The sequence below is a fragment of the Palaemon carinicauda genome, chromosome 25, assembly GCF_036898095.1.
Source record: "Palaemon carinicauda isolate YSFRI2023 chromosome 25, ASM3689809v2, whole genome shotgun sequence".
Classification (NCBI taxonomy): domain Eukaryota; kingdom Metazoa; phylum Arthropoda; class Malacostraca; order Decapoda; family Palaemonidae; genus Palaemon; species Palaemon carinicauda.
In genome coordinates, this window is record NC_090749.1 from 24517720 (window position 1) to 24531649 (window position 13930).

Sequence of the window (13930 nt, forward strand, 5' to 3'; positions counted from 1 at the left end):
TCATAGGCATAATCTCCATTCTTTACAGAAGTTGACAAATACTCTTTATTTCATTGTTATTATTTATAGTAATTTTAACCCTGGATAGGTACGGTCCTCGGACACCCCTTTAAGGGTATACTCGGACGCGAACGACCCCGACGCCAAAAAAAATTCTTGAAAAATCAGTTTTTGCAGTAACCTCCTTTTTTCTTTTGCCAAAAAAAACTTCAATGAATGCTTAAAACAACTGTAAAGATAAATACTACTCATCTGCAGAAAAACTATTTATTATAAATATTTTAAAAAATTAAGTAGAAAAAAAAAGACCTGACATAAAAATTCATAAAAAAAAAGTTTATACATATATACACAAATCCTTTTAGGAATTGATTCTTGAATGTTTAGGACACATCTTGATGTATTTTGGATGAAGTCAGACCCATGGAGGTGAAGGTGTGAAATGAGAAAAATTGGGTAACTTTTTTTGGCTAAAAAAAATTGTCCAAATTTCATGAATTTTTTTGGGTACCCAAATGAAATAGGAAGTGGCTAATTTTTTTAGGGAATAAACATATGTTATCCTAAAATAGAAATATGTAAAAAAATCTTCATTATTTTGTAAATTACATTTATATCAGGGGCCATATCTAAAGGTAATTTTTTGAGTACTTGGAAATTTCGTAGAAAAATACATATATTTAATATATAATATGATATTTATGCAGGTAAAAATATACCAAAATATCACAAATTCTATAGGGAACAAGAATATATATAGATAGGGCAGCTTACGATTCGGATATGTCCACAAAATGGCCGCCAACCACACTGACTCAGACTCCCTAATCTGCCACTTGAAATGTAGGAAGGGTATGTCAATTTCAAGGTGTTATTTACTAATCTAATTATTATTGGATATGCATAAAAATTGTATGGTGGGTTGCTGGATAATTGTCGATTATTTTTACGACTATAAAATTAAAATTCTGACCCAAAAAATTTTTTTTGAAGGGAAATAAAATCGAAAAAAAAAAATGTAAAACAATATTTTAGCTAAAAAAATTTGATGATATTCAATCAAAAAAAAAGTAAACAAAATTTTCCGACAAATAAACATCTAGAGGAATCATTACTCTGTGATAGTTCCTTAGTACGTAGTAATTTTGAAAGAATTGGGAAAAAACGAAAAAATGGCAATCACCGGAAAATCGAACACATACCTATATATACGCCATATCTGGCTAAAAAAAAGATAGGCATGGGTAGCCAGATCATCTAGAAACACTTTCCAACACTATAAAAATATAAGTTTTGCGACACTACTTGCCAATTCCTTACGGTAACATGACTAAGCAAAAAAATGCAAAACAAATAAAAAGGGGCACTCGTGGAAAAATGGCCATTCTAATATACGGCATTTAAAAAAAAATTCAGCCACGTGCTAGGCAAACCATCAAGGCATATTTTCCGACAAATAAACATATAAATGAAATATTACTCTGTGATAGTTCCTTAGTACGTAGTAATTTTGAAAGAAATGGGAAAAAACGAAAAAATGGCAATCACAGGAAAATCGAACACATACTTATATATACACGCCATATCTGGCTAAAAAAAAAATAGGCATGGGTAGCCAGATCATCTAGAAACACTTTCCAACACTATAAAAATATAAGTTTTGCGACACTACTTGCCAATTCCTTACGGTAACATGACTAAGCAAAAAAATGCAAAACAAATAAAAAGGGGCACTCGCGGAAAAATGCCCAACATTCTAATATACGGCATCTCAGATAAAAAAAAAGACATGCACGTGTTAGCCCAACCATCAAGGTACACTTTCTAACACATAAACATGAAAAAAAAATCAATAATATACGGCAATTCCTTACTACGTAGTAATTTTTACAAATATTGAAAAAAAAAACAGAAATTGGCAACCGCAGTTAAATACCCAATATACCAATAACTACGTCGTATCTGACAAAAACAAAATCACGCATGGGTAGCCAGATCATCTAGACACACTTTCCAACACTAAAAAAGCAAAAGTTTTACGACACTATTTCGCAATATCTTACGGAAAAATGACTTGGCAAAAAAATGAAAAAAAATTAAAAAGGGACACTCGCGGTAAAATGCCCGACATTCTAATATACGACATCTCAGATAAAAAAAAAGACATGCACGTGTTAGCCCAACCATCAAGGCACACTTTCTAACACATAAACATGAAAAAAAAAATGAATAATATACGGCAATTCCTTACTACGTAGTAATTTTTACAAATATTGAAAAAAAACAGAAATTGGTAACCGCAGTTAAATACCCAATATACCAATAACTACGTCGTATCTGACCAAAACAAAGTCATGCATGGGTAGCCAGATCATCTAGACACACTTTCCAACACTAAACAAGCAAAAGTTTTACGACACTATTTGGCAATATCTTACGGAAAAATGACTTGGCAAAAAAATGAAAAAAAATTAAAAAGGGGCATTCGCGGTAAAATGGTCCTCGTGGTGATGAACGACATTTTAACTAAAAAAAAAAACATGCACATGGTAGCCAAACAATCCACCAAGACTTTCCACAACTGATAACCTATACAAGTTGCACCATTCTACGACAATTTCATAATACGTAATAACTTTGATAATTATGCAAACTACCTCAGAAGTGTAAACTCGGACGCGAACGACCCCGACGCGTCTCAGAAATCGGGGAAGGAGTACAGCTACAGCAATGCACATCTGGACACTACTAGAGCGTGTAGGGGAGACACCTCCTGCAGGTCGATCACCCACAAATTCAGTCACAGGGGTGAGTCACGTGAGAAAAACCTGTTTTTTTTTGACGCTCGGGGTCGCAAACGACCCACCGTACCTATCCAGGGTTAAATCTCCATAGCTTTCTCAAAGTCGTTATTTTCACTTGAAAATTTGGCGCTAAATTCAAACTCTAACAAAAGATCTTATCTATTCCAAATTATGAAAAAAATATCTAGCTTTATTATCCACTTTTCTTTATCAAACTTAAACATTGATAAAATCTAAAGCAATTTTATTGAAAATTTCACTATGTTTTATCCAAATATTTCTATTATTTTTTTGACCATGTGTTCTTGCTAAATAGTCAGCTGGTTTTGATTTTACAAACTGACATTTACAATGTACCTTTAAATTATCGTGTTTTAAAAGTAAAGGGAGAATTATTGGCTTAGAATATATAATAAAACGAAATTTCAAGATACATTTACGACATATCCTCTAAAATAAACATTTATTAGGGATAATTCTAAAGCCTATACAATAGGTATATTATAAGCAATGTAACGTTGGCAATTTTAGTTGTTTTAACTGTCAATAAGTGTCCATAGCATCACCGTGTCCATGGATATTTTTCCTGTTCCCAGCGTAAAGAATATATATAAAAATATAGCTTATTAATTTAAATATATCAGAGATACGTTAAAATTTGATATTAATAGTATTTAAGAGTTGTATTCAATATTTACAGTATATGTGGTTTTGATTGTATTTTGTCTTTAGGTTTGTTGACAGCTTGTATAGGTCTCTTTGTCATGACGTCTGCTTCTAGGGAATTCTCCCCAAATTCGGAAAATCTGGTATATTTAGGGACGAGTTTTGTTTAAAAATTATGCTGCATTAACCGAAATCTTAGTGTTTATTGTTACAAAAAAATCTATGAAATCAATTAAATTGTATATTGTAACTCTAAGATACAATAGTATAAATGAAACGTATTTTACATTGCGCTAGAGACTGCTAGGGGGGAAATTTGCTTCTTATTTTGGGGAAAATTTGACGGTTCTTTCACAAATTGTCAGTTTGTTTAGGGAGTCTTCTAGGGATTAATTCCGACTTCATTCTTCTCTGTAAAACCATAAGACAGGTTATGACGTCTTTCTCAAATTACCTGCCAGTTAATTTCGTTGATTCTTCCTTACTTCATCCTTTATTGTGCACAAAAGTAAGTTTATATTGCCAATGAATCTCTTTAGTGTTGATTATAGTTAGTAATTACGTTTTCAAAGGTACAAGTTCATTTTATGACAGGACCGACTGAAGCCCTTATGATGACCCCAAGCAACATTGGATTGATGGCGTCCTTTGGTCCACAACAGCATCTGTGCCTAGTAATTACTTTTGCTTGACCATTTCATGCAATTTAAAGGCATAACTAACCGAGTGGTGGTTGCAAATTCACTAAATGGTCCAAATTCAATTTTCTCTGATTAAATTTCAATTGTATTTTTTGTGCTATATTGGTTTGGTTTTATTGTAGTTTAGTATAATATTAATTACGGCATTAGAAATTGCAAAATCTTATGTCCTCTCTAAATACAGTATTTTCAACCCCATGACCTACTGTAGGCAGCCACTGTAATGTGGATACAGACTCTAATAATGAAAATTATATATATATATATATATATATATATATATATATATATATATATATATATATATATATATATATATATATATATATATATATATATATATATATATATATATATATATATATATGTTATTTAAAATTTTGGATTTTATTATAGTTACGGACAGAGAGAGCTTTTTCACTGACAGGTGTTTCCTATAGATATAGCCCATTTGCATTGAAAATGTCCCTTATTTTCACTGCAAACATAAACTCGATTGCCTAAGAAACAATAAACAATGGGTTAGTGTGCGCAGCTCAGCATGTACCGCTTCAGTATGTGGGAACTTGGTGTTTTTCTTCTTTTGCAAGCGCACGGCGGAGCAAAAAACATGAGACTTCTAAAAAAAAAAAAAAAAATCCCTGTTCTTAAACGGTCCGTGTTTCAGGGTATATTTGCTGTTGAAATAAAGTTCAGATTTAGTGAAAACTCATTATTTACTTCAGATAAAACTTTTCTGTTCAAAATGTTGTTCTGTCTGTAACTATAATTTTACCAAGTTCTGTAAATTGTTTAATATTTTTAAATAATATAGAACTATATATGGGGTGTGTGTTTGATAGGGGCCACCTGTATGTATGATATCTAAGAATAAGACAGTGTAACGGGATGTCCCGGAGCCTGTTATCCCCCCCATTAGCTAAGTAGCTAAGGACACAGCTTGTATGTTAGGCTTGTTGGTGTCCATATTTAATGCTCGGTTGAGGAACTGGTGCTGATATACAAAGGCTCCACTTTATATTATTTTAGTTGCTTCTGCTTTGATAACTTAAATCGAGCAAGACTAAAATTTGAGACTTACTGTTCAAACAATACACGACCCTAATTTTTTTTTTATTAGTTTCCACGCCAGTTTTGAGTTGGACGCTGATAGCTGCTGTTCTGTTCGGTCGACCATACAGCTATTTTGAAATGGCCGAATGTCTTGCATTTAAAAAGCCTCGGTCAATCCCCCAAACCTTGAATTGTTCCGTAACCGAAATACAAACCACGCTATTTATATTGGGTTTACCTTTTGGCGTAGCTGAAATGGCGAGCCATTAGAATTTAACGAGGGTGTATTACCCCCGCGCTAGTTAGCAGGGGGGTAGGGGAGTGGTAGCTAGCTACCCCTCCCCCCCTCACACACCGGTGAACTGCTTCACTTCACTTTTGGCTCAGACAATGGACAGACGTCTCTGTCTTTGTCCTCCCGTGGCAGCCATTGTTTGTTTTGTCTATACTTAATAACTTACTTTTCTTTTACTCAATATATATGTAAACATTTTTTCGTGTTTATGTATATATTTGAGTATAAAAATCAGTAAGTTTCCTTTTCAGAGTTTGTGCTTGTGTGTGTAGTGTACGATATCTCCGTGGAGCCCTCGGCAGTTAGGCCACCATGGTGTAATTTCATGGGTACCGATCGAGTTTGACTACGGTCTTTCTCTCTCTCTCTCTCTTTGAGGTCGTTCACCCTTTTACTGTTTTTTTTTTTTTTACTACGTCTGAGTAGCTTCCTTCCCGTGTGGGTGTGGTTGCTACGCCGTACGTTTTGTCTCAATTAGTTTATCAATCTAATTGTATTTGTTGATTTTTCAGCTTTGTAGAACGATTCCTTTCGGGGTTTTCGTTCTTTCTTTAGTGTTCATTCATTTTTAAATTACATAATTACATAGTTACATAATTATAATTGTTATAATTCTGTGTTGGTTACAGCTCTCCTTCCGTGAGTGTAAGTGGTTGTGAGGGCACGTGCCTGTTGTGTAATTCTTGTGTTCCTTTCCCTCGGGATGCCTCTTCGGAGCCTTCCCGGTGGAATGAATGTTAACTAATGATTTTTGTTTTTATTTTTCACAGTTACCGAGCTAGTTCGTTTCTGTAATGTGACAACGGAGTGAGCTGTCTTGTTGAGGCCTGAGGATTCGGCTGTTGCTGCCTCTCCTATAGATCTTCGTCAGGGGCGTGTCTCCTTCTCCTGGTAGTACTCCCGTGACGATTGACAGCTCTCCAGTTCATTTTAGAACACTCAGGAGGCTCGCCTCTTTGGGTGGGTAACTTTCCTTCTGAGGTAAGTTTTCCTGTCCAGGCTTGAGTTTTTCCCCTTTGGGGGTTCTTCTCTTGCCCTTTTTTTCGTGCGACTATGCTCTTGGTGCTGAGCGGTCGCACCTGCAGTTACGCTTAAGGGGCTGGGCAACTGCAGGGCTCTTCGGAGGATTGCTCTTTTTAGGTCACTGGTTGACCCGTCTCTTCTACGAAGTGTTTCTCTTTCGTTCGCGAGAGAGTACACTCTTAGAGACTCCTCTTCAGAGGACTCTTCTGCTATTGTTGCTGTTTGCCGCCTTTGCCGTAAGGCTCACCGTCTGCTATGTCTTAAGGGCCTCCCATCTCCCTATAAGGGTGCTAAGAGGCGCCATTTTGAATCTCCGTATGTAGCCTGCAGCTCCCTCCTCTTTAGATCTCTCCGGGGATCGATCTCCAACGCCTTCTTGACATTCCGCCCCTGGTGCAGATGGACAGCAGTCTGACCTCCTCTTCAGACAGACAACGGTCCCTTCGGGGCAAAGGGTTGCCTCCCACGGGGGTGCTTCCCTTGCGTATCAGGGTTCACCTGCGTGCCCTTCTGCAGTGTTCTCTCCTGCTTAGTGTTAGCGCACAGGCGCTCTCCTGCTCAGTGTTAGCGCACAGGCGCTCTCTTGCTCATCAGCGTTTTCCTTATCGCTAGCGCTCTCCTGTTCGCCAGCGCTTTCCTGTTCGCCAGCGCTTTCCTGTTCGTCAGCGCTCTCCTGATGATCGTCACTGCTGTTCCTGTTGGTTCCTGATACACGCCCTGTGCGCCCACGTTCGCCCGTGCAATCTAGAACTTCGGTTCAGGTCTTGGACAGGGACTCTTTTTCTACGCACAGGATTCTACACGTTGCCTTCTGCTCGCCAGCGACCACAGACGCGTCAACGTTCGCCTGCTCGTTAGCGATCTCCTGCGCGTCAACGATCGCCATCGATCTGCCACGCGTGTCAGGTCCCCTGGACACCAACAGTAGCGATCTAGCGCTTGCCTGCTGTGGACGATCTCTGGTAGCTGAGTCTTGCCGTAGATCTTCCTCCTGCTCGCCAGTGCTCACCTTTACTTCTCTCCTTCTGTGCGCCAGCTTTCTTCAATTGACAGCGCACATCTGCGCGCCCTTTCCTGCCACACACTAATGGGCGCCAACGGTTTTTCTTGACCGTCCAGGATCACCTGATTGACAGCTCGCTTCAGCTCTCACCTTCCTGATGCACCTGCGCGCCTTCTGTTTAGTGCGATGCGCGCTAACCATCCCTAGTCTCTTACGCGTTAGCGATCGCCTACGCTCCCGCGCGATTCTTAGCGCCAACGCGCCATCGCTTGCCAACGCGCCATTGCTTACCAACACGCCATCGCTTGCCAACGCGCCTTCACTTGCCTACGGGCCATCGCTCGCCAAGACGCGCCATCGCTCGCCAAGACGCGCCATCGCTCGCCAAGACGCGCCATCGCTCGTCAACGCGCCATCGCTCGTCAACGCGCCATCTCCAACCTACGCGCCATCGGTCTCCCGACCGCCTGCGCTCACCCGCGCCCACGTGCCTGCGCGACCACACGCCCGCGCGCCAACGTGCCCGCGCGCCTACGCGCGGCCGCACGCCCACGTGCCTGCGCGCCCGCTCACATGCGCTCCAATGTTCGCCCGCGCGCGAACGAACGGTATCCCATTGCGCGGACCAAGAGTGTTCCATCGCACGAACCTACGGTGTTCCGTCGCACGAACCAACGGTGTTCCATCGCGCGAACCGACGGTGTTCCATCGCACGAACCGACGGTGTTCCATCGGGCGAATGCCGGCTCGATTCCTGCAGTATCATTTGCTCGCCTACGGGTCATCACTCGCCTGTGAACTTTCGGATTCCAAACACCAGCTCTCGCCCTTCCTACCACGCTCACCCTCCTCCTGCGCTCCCTCGCGCACTTTCATCTGCGCTCCTGCGTGCCCGCGCATGGGCGCTTCACGTTCGGCCACGTGCAAACCATTGATTTACCATCGCTTGAGCGCCATGGCGATTGCGACTGCGATTCCTGTCGGGCATTCGCAACATGGCCAGCCTGGCGAGTCTTCTGGAGCGTATTTCCAGAACACGGTCTTCACCCCGTAAATGCAGAGCATGGCACATGCAAGAGCAGGAAGAATCTTCAGGGAGGTCTGAGCAACATTCTTCTTTCCAGAACCGGGGTTAGCCCTTCCTCGTCATTCCCTGGAAGGGTCTTGCCAGGGAGCTTTCCGTTCGAGATTTCTCCGTCGGGCAAAGGGTGACTGGTTTAGCCCTTCCTCTTTTCCATCTCGTGGAAGGGGCTTACCAGGTTCTTTCCCTCCTCGGTTGCGACCCGAGGTTTTGTAAAAGGAAGCTCCAGGAAGATCATGGGTACTTTCCTCCTCTCGGGCTCAAGCACCTTGGCGTTTTGTCGCCAAGTTTCGAACTTGCAGGCAAGCTCGATGTTGGACCATCTAGACGCAGTGACCGAGGGCTTCCTCTCGGGTGTCTCATCCTTGGATGTCGACAAGCTCAGACACTCTTCCATCCTTGGGAAGAGCTTGTTTGTGCCCAAGGACTGAGAAGTGGACAGCGGTTGTGCGGAGGAAGTCGACTTCCGTTTTCACTCCTCCAAGGCGCTTTCTTCCAGACCCTGCAGGCCTCCAGCACCTCTTCTTTCAGCCTCGTCGGCCTAAGTTATCGGACCGGCTACGGCAGCTAAGACAAGGTGTCCAATAGCAGTCCCCTCCTATCAGGGACAGGTAGCACGGGAGACTCTCCCGGGGGGGCATAATCCTAGAGGGAGCGGCCGAGTTCACAAACTCTAGGATTTTCTCCCCACCCCCTTGCAGGTCTCCCGCTGGAAGGACGCCTAAGGTTACTCATCCGGATAACAGCTTCCCGATGCCGATTCCTGCACGATCTCCGTGATAAGCCAAGGATAACGCGCCTCGCCCTTACCATCTCTCCGTCTCTGTCAGCGAATTCAGTGTCACTGAACCTCTATGCCATGGGGTCGGCAAGAGTTTTGCCCGTTTGGGCAGAATGATCCATGCCTTAGGAGAAGCTCCTCCATAGGGTCGTCGACGGCTTCACCCCCCGGCTTCTTCAGTCGATCCTTTCTCGTAGGAAAGCATCTGAGACGGGAATTCCGTCGTCGGCCTCTCAGCTCTGATCAAGATTGTCGAACAAACTTCGTCCAGCGTGGAACAGCAGCATCGATCAGACTGGTAAAGAGGCGGCAGGACTCCTTAGGCCCTGGATCGGAAGGACGTGTACTTCAAGTTTCCATTCCATCTATCTTCCAGGAAGCTCTTGGAATTCAGCCTAGACTTAAGATGCGGTGTGGCGATCCCGCCGCGGCATCGCAGGTTTTTCCCCAGAGAACTCTCCCTGCTTTCCTCATGGCCGCTCAGGAGCAGGCTTCCGCCTCCTTCGCCTTTTGGAGGTCTGGTCAACTCCGGTAGGCTCGGGTTCGACCTTCTTCACCGCCGGGACAAGCTTCCGGGTCCTTACCATGAGTGTGGGATCGTGGTAATTTGCTAGGAGCCTTCTCTACTTCTGCTTCAACATCTGGAGTATCTAGCCATGATATTGAGACAACGGCCTTACCACGTTGGAAATCCCGCTTCTCGTCCGATCAGCGAAGTTAAGCAACGTTGGGTCTGGTCAGTACTTGGATTGGGGACGCCAGACGCTGTTGCCTCCTTCGCCGAGCCTTCCCTTCAGTTGACTGTGGCAAGGCTGAGGAGAGTCGCAGTACCTATTCTTAGTCAAGCAGAGCTTTCAGCCCTACCTTGGAACGTTTCCTAGGTCTCTTTTCCTCATTGACCCGTCTAAAGTTCCAAACGGTCGCCTCAGGATAAGTTCCCTGTGGGGCGGCCCAAGTTCCGGTGGTATCAAAGCAACGATTAACCGGACTTTCTGGCCCCTATGGGACCAGCGGAACGTTTAGACCTGCAATGGGTGTTGACCTATGTAACCTCTTGATGGGAGTGGATATTCTCGTCCTTTCCCCACATTTTGATGCTGTTCTCGAACTCGTCAAAGAAAAGGGGGGGGGGGGGAGCATGTTCTGGTTCAGGCCTATAGTCAGGACCTGAAGGATACCTCTCCATCATTCAGGCAGGCTTAGGGGCCATAGTCTGGCCCCTCTACAGATCCTACAATTCCTGCCCAGTCGCTCCGTGTGCGACGACTTCATGGTACTGGCGTATTCCAACCAGCAATGGACGCATTTTCATATATTCGCATCTTGCAGTAGAGATACTGAGATGATCCGAGGTCCTCTCAATTCCACTATCGGCTCGCTCATTCTGGGCAGAGGAATGTTCTCTCCGACTATCTGAGCAGAGCCTCGCAGATAGGGGGTACCTGGGGGTCTTTGGCCTTTAGAAACCAGCAAGTCCTGGCCCGTGGGACCTGATCGCGACAGCCTGGAACTTCAAGCTTCCGCTGTTCTTTCCCCCAGTCTCAGACCCCAAGACTCTTTGGCAAGATGCTTTCCGGTGATGGTGGGACAACATCGACGCCTGCGTCTTCCCACCATTGTTGTCTGTTGAGAATGGGTCTCAACAAGACCAGGTTGTCTGTCAACCTTTCCATGGCCCTGAGAGCTCCACTGTGACTATACGCGGAACGGTTTCCGGACCCTCTGCTTCCCCTGACGGAACTCCCGGGAGAGCTTCTCCCACGGCACAGGCTACTCAAACAACCACACTACAACATCTTTCATGAGCCGTGGCATCGCTTCGGCTTCACTCCTGGAGACAGTACGCCGCCTCCTCAAGAAGAGACAACCCGCTACAGTCGCGGAGCGGAGGTCGCGTCATCCGCAGGGGTCTACCAGGCGAAGTGGAGAGTCTTCTGTGGTTGGTGTCGTGGGAGAGATACCTCTTCCCTTGAGGCCTCTTCTCCAGCAATAACGGACTTATTGCTTTTCGGCGGGAGGAAACTCCTTTCCGCTCTAGGCAGTGAAGCCTGTCGCTCAGCCTTTCACTGGCCTTCAGGCTGAAAGGAATAGACTTTTTCCTTCCCGCTGGACTTTTCTTCGCTCATGTGAATCTGCGAACGTCCCTGCCCCCAGTCGGAGTGAGACCTCCTCCATGGAGCATGGTTCAGACTTTTTAGTCCCTTAAGAGATCTTCTCAAGAACCATTACGTCAGGCCTCTGATCGTATTCCGTCTTGGGGGATGGTGCTCCTGCTCACTCTGGCCTCGGCCAGTGTGTAAGCAATCTTCTTGGTCTCGTACGACTCTGCCTTTTCTAAGGAATAGGGGAATGCAACATTCAGGTTCGCTCCTGAGTTGTTTGCTAGACTCAGAATCTTGTGGTCCCGGCCCTTCGGTCCAACTCCTTCAAGATTTCGAGTCACCATTCTGTGTCACATGACCCAAACCTTCTCCTTCTTGCCAGTAAAGGATTCGAGGGATTATCTTTGGGAACAGCTGCAGTTTGTCCTCACGTGCAGCCGGGTTGGGAGCACAGGAAGGACACAGGGGAGAGTCACCTGTATACCTCTTCAGCTCGGACTCAAGGACATTCATCTCGACCTGAATCCAGACCCTCCCCCGTCACGTCGCCCTACAGCACTATGTCGGATACATCGCAATGCCCCTCGCCTTTGAGTAGTCCTACTCTGTGACGCAGGTGCTACAAGCTGGAGTCTGGAAGCGTCTAATGACCTTCGCAGCCCGCTTCCTGCAGGACGTGACCCACAGGAGTATCGATACGTTTGTATCGCTTTGTGGTGGCTACAAAACAGCTGGTCTAACCTCAGGCTCCTTTTTGGACAGGTAGCAGAAGGTTGATGGCATTGTTATCAGGTTTTACTCTGCATGAACGAAAGAAGTATGTCTGGCCCTTACTTCTTTCTTCATTGTCCCCTCTACTGGGGAAGCAGCATCCTGGTCTCTGCATAGCTGACCTCAAACCTCTGCAGGTAAACCATGCTTCCTTGTGTTCCGAGTATTGAGGCAATACTGTCGCGTCCCCCATACCCTGACGAGGTGGTATTGGGAACGTCCTAACCCAGAGTTCCTTTTGGAACTCCAGGTCTACTGCCTAGGACGGGTTGCACTTCTTCCTTCACACACAAGCTTATGTAGGCCACACGTTTCCTTGCGGAGCAAGGAACTTGTGAGGTGCAGGGTCTCCTTTTCTCGAGTGCGACTCACTCGGATTCTGAGTCCCAGAGTAAAGCCAAAGCCAGTATGACTGGGGACTTTCCACCCTTCCTAAGGGGTAAGTCAACCAATGTAAATAGCGTGGTTTGTATTTCGGTTACGGAACAAATGACAAATTCGGAGATAATTTGTATTTTTCCTAACCATACAAACCTTAGCTATTTACACATACTTGCCCGCCAACCCTGTCCCCCAAGACAAGTCCTACCTCTAAGTGAAGTGAAGCAGTTCACCGGTGTGTGAGGGGGGGAGGGGTAGCTAGCTACCACTCCCCTACCCACCTGCTAACTAGTGCGGGGGTAATACACCCTCGTTAAATTCTAATGGCTCGCCATTTCAGCTACGCCGAAAGGTAAACCCAATGTAAATTGCTAAGGTTTGTATGGTTAGGAAAAATACAAATTATCTCTGAATTTGTCATATTTCCAATACAGAAAAATAAAAAATCCAATCAAAATCAGCAGGTTAGATTCCTCCCTCCATTCTCACTCTCCTCTTCACTTTAGGGACTTCCTGAAATTTACTGGTTGATTTCAACATGTTTAATGGCTAACATTTCTATAACTTATTTTGATTGTATCATAACTGCCAAATACTCAGGCGTCCATCATGTCAAATTGCAAGCGAAACCATGGCAGATCAGCTACCAATTTTAAAAGTGTTTATAATGTTTTCCTTCTTAATGAGAGAATGCCTTGATGAAGTCATTGAGCTTCAGCACGGCATTTCATTCCCGTGCTGAAACTTGATGACGGGCAAGAGGGCTCTCGAACTTGGGGAAATTGCTCCCCCAGTTCGAATCTAAATTTCTCTCTTTCACCTTTTTCTTTTTCTCAATATTACTTCGACCTTATCCTAATTTCATAAACTTTGTTTAGTCTTGCTTTCCAAACTCTATGAGAAAAATTTCCCTCTATGTGTGTATATATTATGTACACATATATTTATCTTTTTTTTTCTCCTATGGCTTGGATGTTTTTACATCCATTGTAGCCCCGGCAGGGATGTTCATACATCCTTTATTGCTGCCTGCTTTGATGAGTGGGAGGAGGTATCACGGTTGGGAGGTGTTTGCATTCAAAGCTATATGTGAGAGTATTGGATGATTTCAGCCATCCCGAAGATGGTTTGGACCTATTTGGCGGAACTATTCTCAAGTGTTGGGTCTTCGGAATCCAGGGGGATCCAATGCTTGGGGTAGGACTCTCGGCTTTTGGCCGGAAGCCCGTCATTATAGGTATGGGGAGGATGATTCCATAATTTCTTGGT

General features: G+C 44.2%; 1 protein-coding gene and 1 pseudogene across 3 annotated transcripts in view; both read left to right on the top strand.

The window, feature by feature from the left end:
• Positions 1 to 3883: 3883 nt before the first annotated feature.
• The window catches only part of LOC137619213 (zinc finger protein OZF-like), a 107267-nt gene continuing 97220 nt past the window's right edge, over positions 3884 to 13930 (top strand). For 2 of the 3 annotated variants that reach the window (XM_068349395.1, XM_068349393.1), the window contains exon 1: positions 3888 to 3978. The gene's annotated coding sequence lies outside the window, so the exon portion shown is untranslated. Of the gene's footprint in view, positions 3979 to 13930 lie in introns of all 3 variants that reach the window. The other variant, XM_068349396.1, reaches the window with a different exon arrangement.
• On the top strand, positions 10074 to 10181 carry LOC137619355 (5S ribosomal RNA; annotated as a pseudogene).